Source organism: Macaca mulatta, chromosome 6 (genome assembly GCF_049350105.2).
Source record: "Macaca mulatta isolate MMU2019108-1 chromosome 6, T2T-MMU8v2.0, whole genome shotgun sequence".
NCBI classification, from domain to species: Eukaryota; Metazoa; Chordata; class Mammalia; order Primates; family Cercopithecidae; genus Macaca; species Macaca mulatta.
In genome coordinates, this window is record NC_133411.1 from 67,214,699 (window position 1) to 67,226,738 (window position 12,040).

The 12,040-nt window shown below is 37.8% G+C and overlaps 1 protein-coding gene across 6 annotated transcripts in view; it reads right to left on the reverse strand.

Annotated features, from left to right (window-relative positions):
• The window catches only part of PDE4D (phosphodiesterase 4D), a 1,577,486-nt gene that overhangs the window by 405,278 nt on the left and 1,160,168 nt on the right, over window positions 1-12,040 (reverse strand). The window lies entirely within an intron of this gene.

A 12,040-nucleotide genomic window follows, 5' to 3' on the forward strand; every position in this document is an offset into this window, starting at 1 on the left:
TTAGAACTCTGAGCTAGGTAAATGAGAATGTGTGGCTTAGCACATATCATAATTTAAAAGCAATGGCAACACCAAAGGATGGGTTGGGGTGTCCCTCCATAACCACTACAAGGTTTTCCAAACCCACCACAAATAAACATATCAAAAATAAAAACGATGTGCTTTCTATGTAAATGCAAATTCAAGACAAGTCCCCAAGATCCCTTGGCTTCCAATCAATTATCATCACTTCTCAATCTACTACTATCTAGAAATTCTACTGTGGCCTTTGCTGAAAGTTCAGAGCATTCATTGATGCGTATCATTGTATTCATGTGGAGGAGATGACATGAGGCAGACAAGGATGAGAACAAGTCTGTGTAGAAAACTACACATATCTAGTTCTCGTGCAATGGACTTTTGAATAGGTTTGTGAAAAAGACTAACGCCTCCCAACTGTATCTCCATCCCTGACATTTTGCCTGGTTTTCAGAATAGTATATCAATCTCCTTCTTGGACACTGACATATGGATATTCAATAGTCTCAGGTTGAATTCTTTCCAGGGAGATTGTGCAAAATTTTGGAGTGTACAGTTTATTTGGAGAAGAGGCAGGAAGGCGATTCTAGGAAGCAAAAGTTAGGTGACGGGGAAGTGGGATAGCCAAGGAAGAAAAGTTAATAGAATGCATATTAATAAGCAGGGGCAGATGGGGCCCAATCTCCCCAGGGACCTTTTGAGGGACCATATATACACATGCCTCAGGACTGTCCCACTGGAGAATGTGGAACCCGGGGTATATGAGCACCAACTCTGGACCCTCAATGTTAGAGTGTTGCCACTGGGAATGTTAAAAACTCCTGTAAATGGTCTCAGCAGGCTTCTTTGTACTGCAGAAAGCCCCCAGGTACCTGAGACTGGGAAAGTGACTGAGTCTGCCATAGCCTCAGGAGAACTCTAGAGTGGGTGGATGTAAATGGGGTACTGCTCCAAGCATTTTCCACAAACAGGACTATCAAACTCAAGATGCTCAAACAGAACCACCCCACCACTAAACCTACTCCTCCCTTGAACTCCCCAAGCTCAATAAATAAAAACACACATTTCCAATGTGCTCAGGCCAAAAACCCTTGAATCATCTTTGACTCATCTCTTTTTCTCTCTCTCTATGTAAAAATCCATCATCAAACACAGTTAGCTCTGGTTTCAAAACATTGCCAAAATCTGATCACTTCTCGCCATCTTCACTGCCATCACTATTGTCTCCTTCCAAGGCTACTGCAGTGGCCTCATAACCATTTTCCCTGCTTCTACTCTTGCTGCAACTCTATTCTTCACAGAGCACCCACAGTGATCCTTTGAAAATGTATGCCATTTCTCTGCTCAAAACCCTTTACTGGTTTCCCACTCCATTTGGGATAAAATCCAAACTCTGTACCTTGGTTTTCAAAAGACCTCTCCTCTCTTTCTGGACTCCTTTTCTATTCTCTCTCTTGCTTACTTGGTTCCCACAATACTCATCTTCTTCCTGTTCCTTAAACACAATGTGTCTCCTCCTAAGGAGCTTTGTATTTGCTATTTCTTTTTCCTGAAACACTCTTCCTTTGGGAATCTGCATAATTCACTTTTTGTTAAGATTTAAATGTCAGTTTAACAGACAGGGATACCCATTCTGACTTTTTAATCTAAAATCACACTTCCATTACTATTTCTTTACTCTGCATTAACTTTTTTTCATAGAACTAACCATCATGACACACATTTTGAATGTGTTTATGTATTTCATATATTTTGTACTATCCTCCCCACAAAAAAATTAAATTCTTTCAGAGGAGAGACATGTTGATTCACTGCTGTTTGGCCAACAACTAGAATAGGGCTGGATAGTGGTAACGGTTTGATATTATTTGCTAAGTGAATTAATTCACTGTTCTGAGAGCCAGATGAGATAAATATTGATACTTATTAAACACTTCAACGTTATGATTGATATTACTCTATAAAAAGTGTAAACAGCCTCTGCTCTCCAGAAGTATGAATATCCAGGGTGTAGTGAAATTACCAGAGTTTAGGACCTGCAAGCTTGTCCAACCCACGGCTTGTGGGCTACATGGCCCAGGATGGCTTTGAATGTGGCCCAACACAAATTCATAAACTATCTTAAAACATTATATGAGATTTTTTGTTTTTTGTTTTTATTTTTATTTTTTGCTCATCAGCTGTTGTGTTAGTGTATTTTATGTGTGGCCCAAGACAATTCTTCCAATGTGGCCCAGGGAAGCCAAAAGATCGAACATCCCTGGGAGGGTAGATCACTCTATTATGAGCAATGGTAGTTAGGAACAGAAAGGAAAGAAAGGTTGAGACTGGACTGTGAAGGAACTTGAATGATATGTTAGGAGTGGGACTTTTGTTACATTTAGAAGTGAAAAGTTACCAAGTGTTTCTGAACAAGGGAGTGAAATAATAAAAGCAGAATTCATTTCAGAACAATTGATATTTTGATTCTACTTGCAAGGACTTGAGCAGGAAAGACTGGAGTTAGAGAAACAATGTCATGAACTTTTCCCACCTTGAATCCTCCTTTTTCCCAATATTCAAGACACTGGCATATGTACTGGCATATATGTACTATTTGCATCTTTTCAACTTAGTTGGAAGACTACTGTGTCACCAAATATTTTTCATACTCAGTTAAGGTGGTTTTTGATCTTACCGCGGATGTTAAACTACCATACCTTGTTTAGCTGAAAAAAAGGTCTGCCCATGATTTCTCTGGAATTGAAAGTGAACCTACTATAGATGTGAAAAGCTCATATCCATTCTTCTTCAGGTTATCTGACAACTTTATAACTAAAGTATTAGAAAAAGATAAATTTGGGCATGAATATGCTATAGGTTATCTGGTGAGATATAGGTATGAGTCAACAGGAATAAACACGTCAAATGCATCTGTAGTGCTCAGCAAAGTTTCTTTACATCTCTAATTTGTTTTCTACCCAGAGCAAAATGCAAACTGCAGTCTTCTTTTCTCTAAAGGAGTGTTGTAAAGAAAAAGAGTGGAATATGCTCATGTTCTACTAGACTCTGAACCTCCTGGGGCTGTATAACCCTGGGACTGCCCAGCACAGTAGGAGTGAAATAAATGTATGTTAAATGAATCCATCAAACTTATTAGAAGATAGACTCCAGGGAAATTTCATTATTTTGTTTGAAATTCTGCCTTCCCTCATGTAATGAATGTTTAATTCTGTTTTGTTCCAGAAAGGACTCAAGGCTTCTCTATTTCCTTTAGTAATTAGCTTAAATAAACCATGTCATCCATTTCTCTACCTACCCAATGGACAATAGAAGAAGGTTACGTGTCTCATAGCTTTATCTGTACCTTGATATGTTTGAGAATATTTCATATACATAAACCAGCAATGATCATTTGAGGAAATAAACCAGTAAACTTTACAAGCAATTATGATTTGAGGATATAAACTTTAAATTCTAGAATGTTGGACACATCTTTGAAAATAATTCCCAATAACTAATTGAATCTATTAGTTTATGTTACAAGCCAATTTGGTTCAAAGTTTTAAAATGAAGAAAAAATTGTATAAGTAGAAGTTAAAGTTCTAAGCATAGTGGAATGAAATCATCTACTCTCAACTCAATATTTTCACTCAGTTTATCAAATTATTTGAAAAGTAAACATGTGGCTGCACAGAGAACAGTGGATCCTGAGCTATTACTCCTGCTTGTGGGGCACAGAGAAGGCCTTCAGACCTGTGCCTGCCACCACCCCACCCCCAGCCAACACCACCTCCAGTGTGACTGTGCACACAGGCTCCAGCAAGTGCCTCCTGCCCACCTCTCTAAGCTGCATTGCCTCTGCCACTCTGGTGAACATCTGCAGGGAGGCAGGCACCCCTGCACCCACTAGCACTTCACTGCAGCTGTCCCATCTCAGCACCCCCCAGCTGAGTGGATTCCAAACCTTGAAGAGCGAGAGAACAAAGTTGGGGCCTCATACAAGTACCCCAGAGTTAGTGCACACAGTCCAGAAGTTGGGAGCTGAGCGTTGGACCCCTAAAATCTTCCAGAAATGAAGCCAGCCAGCTGAATCCACCTTATACCACAATCAAACCCTCAAGGTCATCAAATAGGATAAAAGGAAAAAAAAATTCAAATGTCAGCAACCTCAAAAATTAAAGGTAGAAAACTGCACAAAGATGGGAAAGAATCAGCACAAGAACCCTGAAAACAAAAAAGGCCAGAGTGCCTTTTCTTCCTCCAAACAACCGCATCCCTTCTAAAGCAAGGCTCTGAACCAGGTTGAGATGGCTGAAATGACAGAAATAGAAATCAAAATATGGACTGGAATGAAGATCACTGAAGTACAGAAGTACGTTGAAACCCAATGGAAGCAAGCTAAAAATCATGATAAAACAATGCAGGAACTGACAGACAAACAGCCAGCATAGACAAGAATGTCACCAACCTTATAGAGCTGAAAACATTAGAATTTCATAATGCAATTATAAGTACTAATAATAGAATAGCCCAAGTGGAGGAAAAAATCTCAGAAATCTTGGAGTTTGAAGACTGGCTCTCTAAAATAAGACAGCCAGACAAGAATAGAGAAAACAGAATGAAAAGGAACGAACAAAACTGAGAAATATGAGATTATGTAAAGAGACTGAATCTACGACTCATTGGTGTCCCTGAAATACATGAGGAGAATAAAGCCAACTTGTAAAACATATTTGAGGGTGTTATCCATGAGAACTTCCCTAACCTAGTTATAGAGGTCAACATTTAAATTCAGGAAATGAAGAAAACCCCGGTAAGATACTTCACAAGAAGGTCATCCCCAAGACATACAATCATTAGATTATCCAAGGTTGAAATCAAATAAAACATGTTAAAGGCATCTAGCAAGGTAAGGTCACCTACAAAGGGAAGCCCATCAGACTAACTGTGGACCTTTCAGCAGAAACTCTACAAGCCAGAAGAGATTGAGGGCCAATATTCACCATTCTTAAAAAAAAAATTCCAACCAACAATTTCATATCTGGCCAAACTAAGCATCATAAGTGAAGGGGAAATAATATCCTGTTCAGACAAGCAAATACTGAGGGAATGTGTTACCACCAGACATGCCTTACAAGAATTCCTGAAAGAAACACTAAATATAGAAAGGAAAGATCATTACCAGCCACTACAAAAACACACTGAAGTGTACAGACCAATGACTCTATAAAACAACCATATAAACAAGTCTGCAAAATAACCAGCTAACATCATGATGACAGAATCAAATTCACACATAACAATATTAATCTTAAATGTAAATTGACTAAATGCCTCAATTAAAAGACACAGAGTGGCAAGCTGGACAAAGAACCGAGACCCATTGGTATGCTGTCTTCAAGAGACCCATCTCACATGCAGTGATACACACAGGCTCAAAATAAAGGGATGGAGAAAAATCTACCAAGCAAATGAAAAACAGAAAAAACCAGGGGTTGCAATCCTAGTTTCTGACAAAAAAGACTTTAAACCAACAAAGATAAAAAAGACAAAGAAGGGCATTACATCATGGTAAAGAGTTCAATTCAATAAGAAGATCTAATTATCCTAAATATATATGCACCCAACAGAGAGAAGCACTCAGATTCATAAAGCAAGTTCTTAGAGACCTTCAAAGAGACCTACACTCCCACACAATAATAGCAGGAGGCTTTAACATCACCGAAAATATCAGATCATCAAGACAGGAAATTAAGATATTCAGGACCTGAACTCAGCACTGGATCAACGGGACCTGATAGATATCTACAGAAGTCTCCACCCAAAAACAACAGAATATACATTCTTCTCATTGCCACAACCACATACTCTAAAATTCATCACATCATCAGAAGTAAAACACTACTCAGCAAATGCAAAAGAACTGAAATAATAACAAACAATCTCTTGGACCAGAGTGCAATCGAATTAGAAGCCAAGGCTAAGAATTTCACTTAAAACCATGCAATCACATGGAAATTGAATGCCTTTCCTCCTGAACTCCTGAATGCCTTTCGGGTAAATAAGGAAATAAAAGCAGAAATCAGTAAGTTTTTTGAAACAAATGAGAACAAAGATACAACACACCAGAACCTCTGGAAAACAGCTAAGGCAGTGTTAGGACACACATTTATAGCACTAAATGCCCAAATCAAAAAGTTAGAAAGATCTAAAGTCAACAACCTAACATCACAACTAAAAGAACTAGAGAACCAAGAGCAAACAAATTCCAAAGCCAGCAGAAGACAAGAAATAACCAAAATCAGAGCTGAAGTGAAGAATATTGAGACACAGAAAACCATTCAAAAGATGAGTGAATCCAGGAGCTGTTTTTTTTCTTTTTTCTTTTTTTTAATTAATAAACTACATAGACCACTAGCTAGACTAATAAAGAAGAAAAGAGAGAAGATTCAGATAAACACAATCAGAAATGATAACGGGGATATTACTATTGACCCCACAGAAATACAAACAACCATCAGAGAATATTATGAACGCCTTTATGCACATAAACTAGAATCACTAGAAGAAATGGATAAATTCCTGGACACATATACTCTCCCAAGACTGAATCAGGAAGAAACTGAATCTCTGAACAGACTAATAAAAAGCACTGAAATTGAGTCAATAATAAATAGCTTACCAACCAAAAAAATCCCAGGACCAGACAGATTCACAGCCGAATTCTACCAGATGTACAAAGAAGAGCTGGTACCATTCCTGCTGAAACTATTCCCCAAAACTGAGAAGGATGGACTCCTGCCTAACTCATTCTACAAGGCCAGCATCTTCCTGAGGCAAATACTGGTAGAAATACAACAAAAATTTAAAAATTAGGCCAATATTCTTGATGAACATTGATGTAAAAATCCTTAATAAAATACTGGCAAACCAAATCCAGCATCACATCAAAAAGCTTATCCACCACAATCAAGTAGGCTTCTTCCCTGAGATGCAATATTGGTTCAACATATACAAATCAATAAATGTTATTCATCACATAAACAGAACTAACTAAAGACACAAAACCCACAATTATCTCAAAAGATGCGGAAAAAGACCTTGATAAAATTCAATATTGCTTCATGTTAAAAACTTTCAAATAAACTAGGCATTGAAGGAACATCACTCAAAATAATAAGAGCCATCAATGACATACCCACAGTCAACATCATACTGAATGGGAAAAAGCTGGAAGCATTACCGCTGAAAATGGGCACAAGACAAGGATGACCTCTCTCACCACTCCTATTCATCATTTTGGAAGTCCTGGCCAGGGAAGTTAGGTAAGAGAAGGAAATAAAGGCATTCAAACAGGAAGAATGGAAGTCAAAATATCCTAGTTTGCAGATTACACAATCCTATATCTAGAAAACCACATAGTCTCAGCCCAAAAGTTTCTTAAAGTGATAAACAACTTCAGCAAAGTTTCAGGATATGAAATTAATGTGTGAAAATAACTAGCATTCCTATACACCAGCAACAGTCAAGCTGAGAACCAAATCAGGAACGCAATCCCATTCACAATCACCAGAAAAAGAATAAAATACCTAAGAATACAGCTAACCAGAGAGGTGAAAAATCTCTACAAGGAGAACTATATAATACTGCTCGAACAAATGAGAGATGACATTAAAAAAAATAGAAAAACATTCCATGATCATGGACAGAAAGAATCAATATTGTTAAAATGGCCATACTGCCCAAAGCAATTTATAGATTCAGTGCTATTTTTGTTAAATTACCATTGAGATTCTTCACAGAACTAGAAAAAACTATTTTAAAATTCATATGGAACCAAAAAAGAGCCTGAATAGCTAAGGCAATCTTCAGCAAAAACAACAAAGCTACAAGCATCATGCTACCCAACTTCAAACTATACTACAGGGCCACAGTAACCAAAACGGCATGGTACTAGTACAAAAACAGACACATAGACAAACGGAACAGGATAGAGAACCTTGGAATAAGACCATATACCTACAACTATCTGATTTTTGACAAACCTAACAAAAGCAAGCACTGGGGAAACGATTCCCTATTCCATAAATGAGACTGGGATAGCTGGCTAACTATATGCAGAAGATTGGACCCCTTCTTTATACCATATACAAAACTTAAGATGTATTAAATAGTTAAATGTAAATCCCAAAGTTTAAAAACCCTGGAAGACAACCTAGGCAATACCATCTTGGACACAGAAACAGGTAAAGATGTCACGGCAGGCCGGGTGCGGCGGCTCACGCCTGTAATCCTAGCACTTTGGGAGGCTGAGGCAGGCAGATCACGAGGTCAGGAGATCGAGACTATCCTGGCTAACACAGTGAAACCCCCTCTCTACTAAAAATACAAAATATTAGCTGAGCGTGGTGGCAGGCACCTGTAATCCCAGCTACTTGGGAGGCTGAGGCAGGACAATGGCATGAACCCTGGAGGCAGAGGTTGCAGTGAGCTAAGATCGTGCCACTGCACTCCAGCCTGGGTGACAGAGCAAGACTCTGTCTCAAACAAAACAAAACAAAAAAAAGATGTCATGACAAAGACACCAAAAGCAATTGCAAAAAAGAAAATCGACAAATGGGATCTAATTAAACCAAAGAGCTCTTGCACAGGAAAGGAAGCTATCAACAGAGAGAGCCTATAAAATGGGAGAAAATTTTTGCAAACTATTTATTCAACAAAGGTCTAATATCCAGCGTCTATAAGGAACTTAAACAAATTTACAAGAAAAAAACAACCCTATTAAAAAGTGGGGAAATAACATGAACAGGCACTTTTCAAAAGAAGACATACATGCAGCCAACAATCATATGAAAAAGTTCTCAACATCACTGATCATTAAAGAAATGCAAATAAAAACCACAATGAAATACCATCTCACACCAGTCAGAATGGCCAGTGTCAAAAAGTCAAAAAATAACAGACGCTGGTGAGATTATGAAGAAAGAACACTTATACACTGTTGGTGGGAGTGTAAATTAGTTCAACCATTGTAGAAGACAGTGTGGCAATTCCTCAAAGACCTAAAAAAGAAATACCATTTGATCCAGCAATCCCATTACTGGGTGTATACCCAAAGGAATAGAAATTGTTCTATTATAATGACATAGGCATGTGTATGATCATTGTAGCACTATTCATGATAGCAGAGACATAGAGTTAACCTACATACTCCTCAATGATAGACTGGATAAAAAAAAATGTGGTGCATATACACCATGGAATACTCTGCAGCCATAAAAAAGAATGAGATCATGTCCTTCGCAGGAAAATGGATAGAGCTGGGGGCCATTATCTTTAGCAAACTAATGCAGGAACAGAAAACCAAATACCATATATTCTCACTTATTAGTGGGAGCTAAATGATGTGAACACATGGACACAAAGTGGAGAATGACACACACTAGGGCCTACCAGAGGGCAGAAAGTGGGAGGAAAACTAACTAATGGGTACTAGGCTTAATACTTGGGTGACAAAATAGTGTGTACAGCAAGCCCCTGTGACCCAAGTTTACCTATATAACAAACCTGCATATGCACCCCTGAACTTAAATGTTAAAAAAGAGAACTCAGAATAAAAAAAGAAAGAAAAGTAAATACAAGTATACAGTCCTCTGTCTCCTAGGTTCTAAGGATTAAAAGCTCTAAGAAAACTGTTAGAAAAATACATAGTGAATTAAGAAAAAATTATTCTTCATAGTTCCTACATTGTGTATTTGCTTATACTATGTTCACCCTTTTAGGTACGTTTGTGCAAAATGAAAAAGGAATAAAACCCAACATTTTTAGAGGATAATTCATGCTACTCAAAACAATCATGAGGAAAAGCTGGGCTGAAACTAGTGACAAGATTTTGCATTGTGCCACATGGCTGTCACATTTTTGCCCATATTATTTATGAGATTTCTTCAAAGTTTTTATACCAGGTCATTCTTAAGGAATTCTTTGCTCAGGACAAAGTCCAAGTTAGCATCTTTCAGACCCCTGCTGTCTTTCCACCTCCTCTCCACACACACCCATTTATAGGGAAAGGCAAGGGCAGAAAGGAGATTTGGAAGAGAAAAAGGATAGAGGAGCATGAGTGTGTGTGTCCATGTGTGTGTTTGTGTGTGTGTGAGATGTGTCCTGCTTTACCACAGTCCAGGCAGCTTATAGGGAAGTCTGTGTTCAATATCAGCACTTCAGGCCTCTCCAGCAGGCCCTTGTTTCCTTCCTGGTCTTCACTGCCTAGTGCATGGCAACTAAGCCACAACACCCAAACCTGAGAAAAATCATCCCATCCCAGGGCTAAAAAAGTGACTCTAATGATGTGTCTGCCTAACAATCAATAGTTCATTTAAATTGATTGTCTGATACATAAGTAATTTCCTTATAACCTTCTGACTTTTAGCACCACTGATCTAAGAATCACACCAAAAAAAGTGCTGTCAGAATACAAAAATGGTTTTCTGTTTGAATAATATTTATTTTTTATGACCATACGAATGATAAATATTCATGACAGAAATTTGGAAGATTCAGAAAAGTAAATTTAAAAAAAAATCACCTATACCCAGAGGCAACTTGTAAATCTGGCTCATTTTCTTTATTTGTATATGTATATACATATATTTCTGCATCTAATTTTAACATTCAATTGAGATTTGATATATATAATTTTTGGATTCTGCTTTGCATTCATTGTTTACTATAAGCCATTTTCTCTATCATTTGATGTCATTTGAAAACATTTTTAATGGTTGAGAAGATTCTATTGGCTGGGTCTAATACCAAAATTTATTTAAACATTAGTTTATGTGAAATATGTAAAATATACCTAGGTTCTCAATATTATAGGCATTTTTATGGTGAGTATCTTTGAACATAAATATTTTAATATCCCAAATTACTTCCATAATCCAAATATCTACAAGCAGAATTACTAAAGGGTAGAATTTTAAAAATATCAATGTTTATTTTAGATTTAGGGGCTACACGTGCAGGTTTGTTGCATGGGCATATTGTGTGATGCTGAGGTTTGGGGCGGTGCTGATCCTATTACCCTGGTAGTGAGCATTGTACCCAGTAGTTAGTATTTCATCCCTTATTCCCCTTTCCCCTCCCCGCTTTTGGAGTCCTCAGTGTCTACTCTTACCATCTTTGTGTCCATGTGTTAAAGAGTAGGAGTAATTTTGAGGCTTCAGGCTTCTGCTAATTTTTAAGCATTTTTCTGAAATAAAACTTTCAAATTAGTTCAAAAATCAATGTAACAGATGACATCTGTCAATATGCATTATTATATGCATAAATCATATGCATTTTATTATGATTTTGTAAAAGATTGACACAACATAATTCAAAATAACTTATTTACTACAAAGAAGACTCACCACATGAAAATTAGTCAGAATCTAAGGCAATTAAAAATTATTAAAAGAGTCGGGGCGCAGTGGCTCACGTCTGTAATCCCAGCACTTTGGGAGGCCAAGGCGGGCAGATCACAAGGTCAAGAGATCGAGACCATCCTGGCTAACATGGTGAAACCCTGTCTCTACTAAAAATACAAAAAATTAGCCGGGCGTGGTGGCAGGCACCTGTAGTCCCAGCTACTCGGGAGGCTGAGGCTGGAGAATGGCATGAACGCCGGGTGGTGGAGCTGGCAGTGAGCCAAGATCGTGCCACTGCAGTCTAACCTGGGCGACAGAGTGAGACTCCATCTCAAAAACAAAACAAACAAACAAACAAAAAATTATTAAAAGACGAAAAAAATCCCATCATATAAATACTCAATTTTGGCCATATTTTATGAAAAGGCCAAAAGCAATTAAAAAAAAAAAAAAAGAGAGAGAGAGAGAAAGAAGTAGGAAAAAAAGAAGAAAGCCATGTGGCTATTATTACAGCAACATGATGTTGGTCAACCACTTCAAGTTTTTGTGGTCAGTGAGGTCACAAGAGCTACAGGCTGACATTTCAAACAAATTATGCACATCGAGGTCACATTTCTCTACTTCAGGCAGTTTCT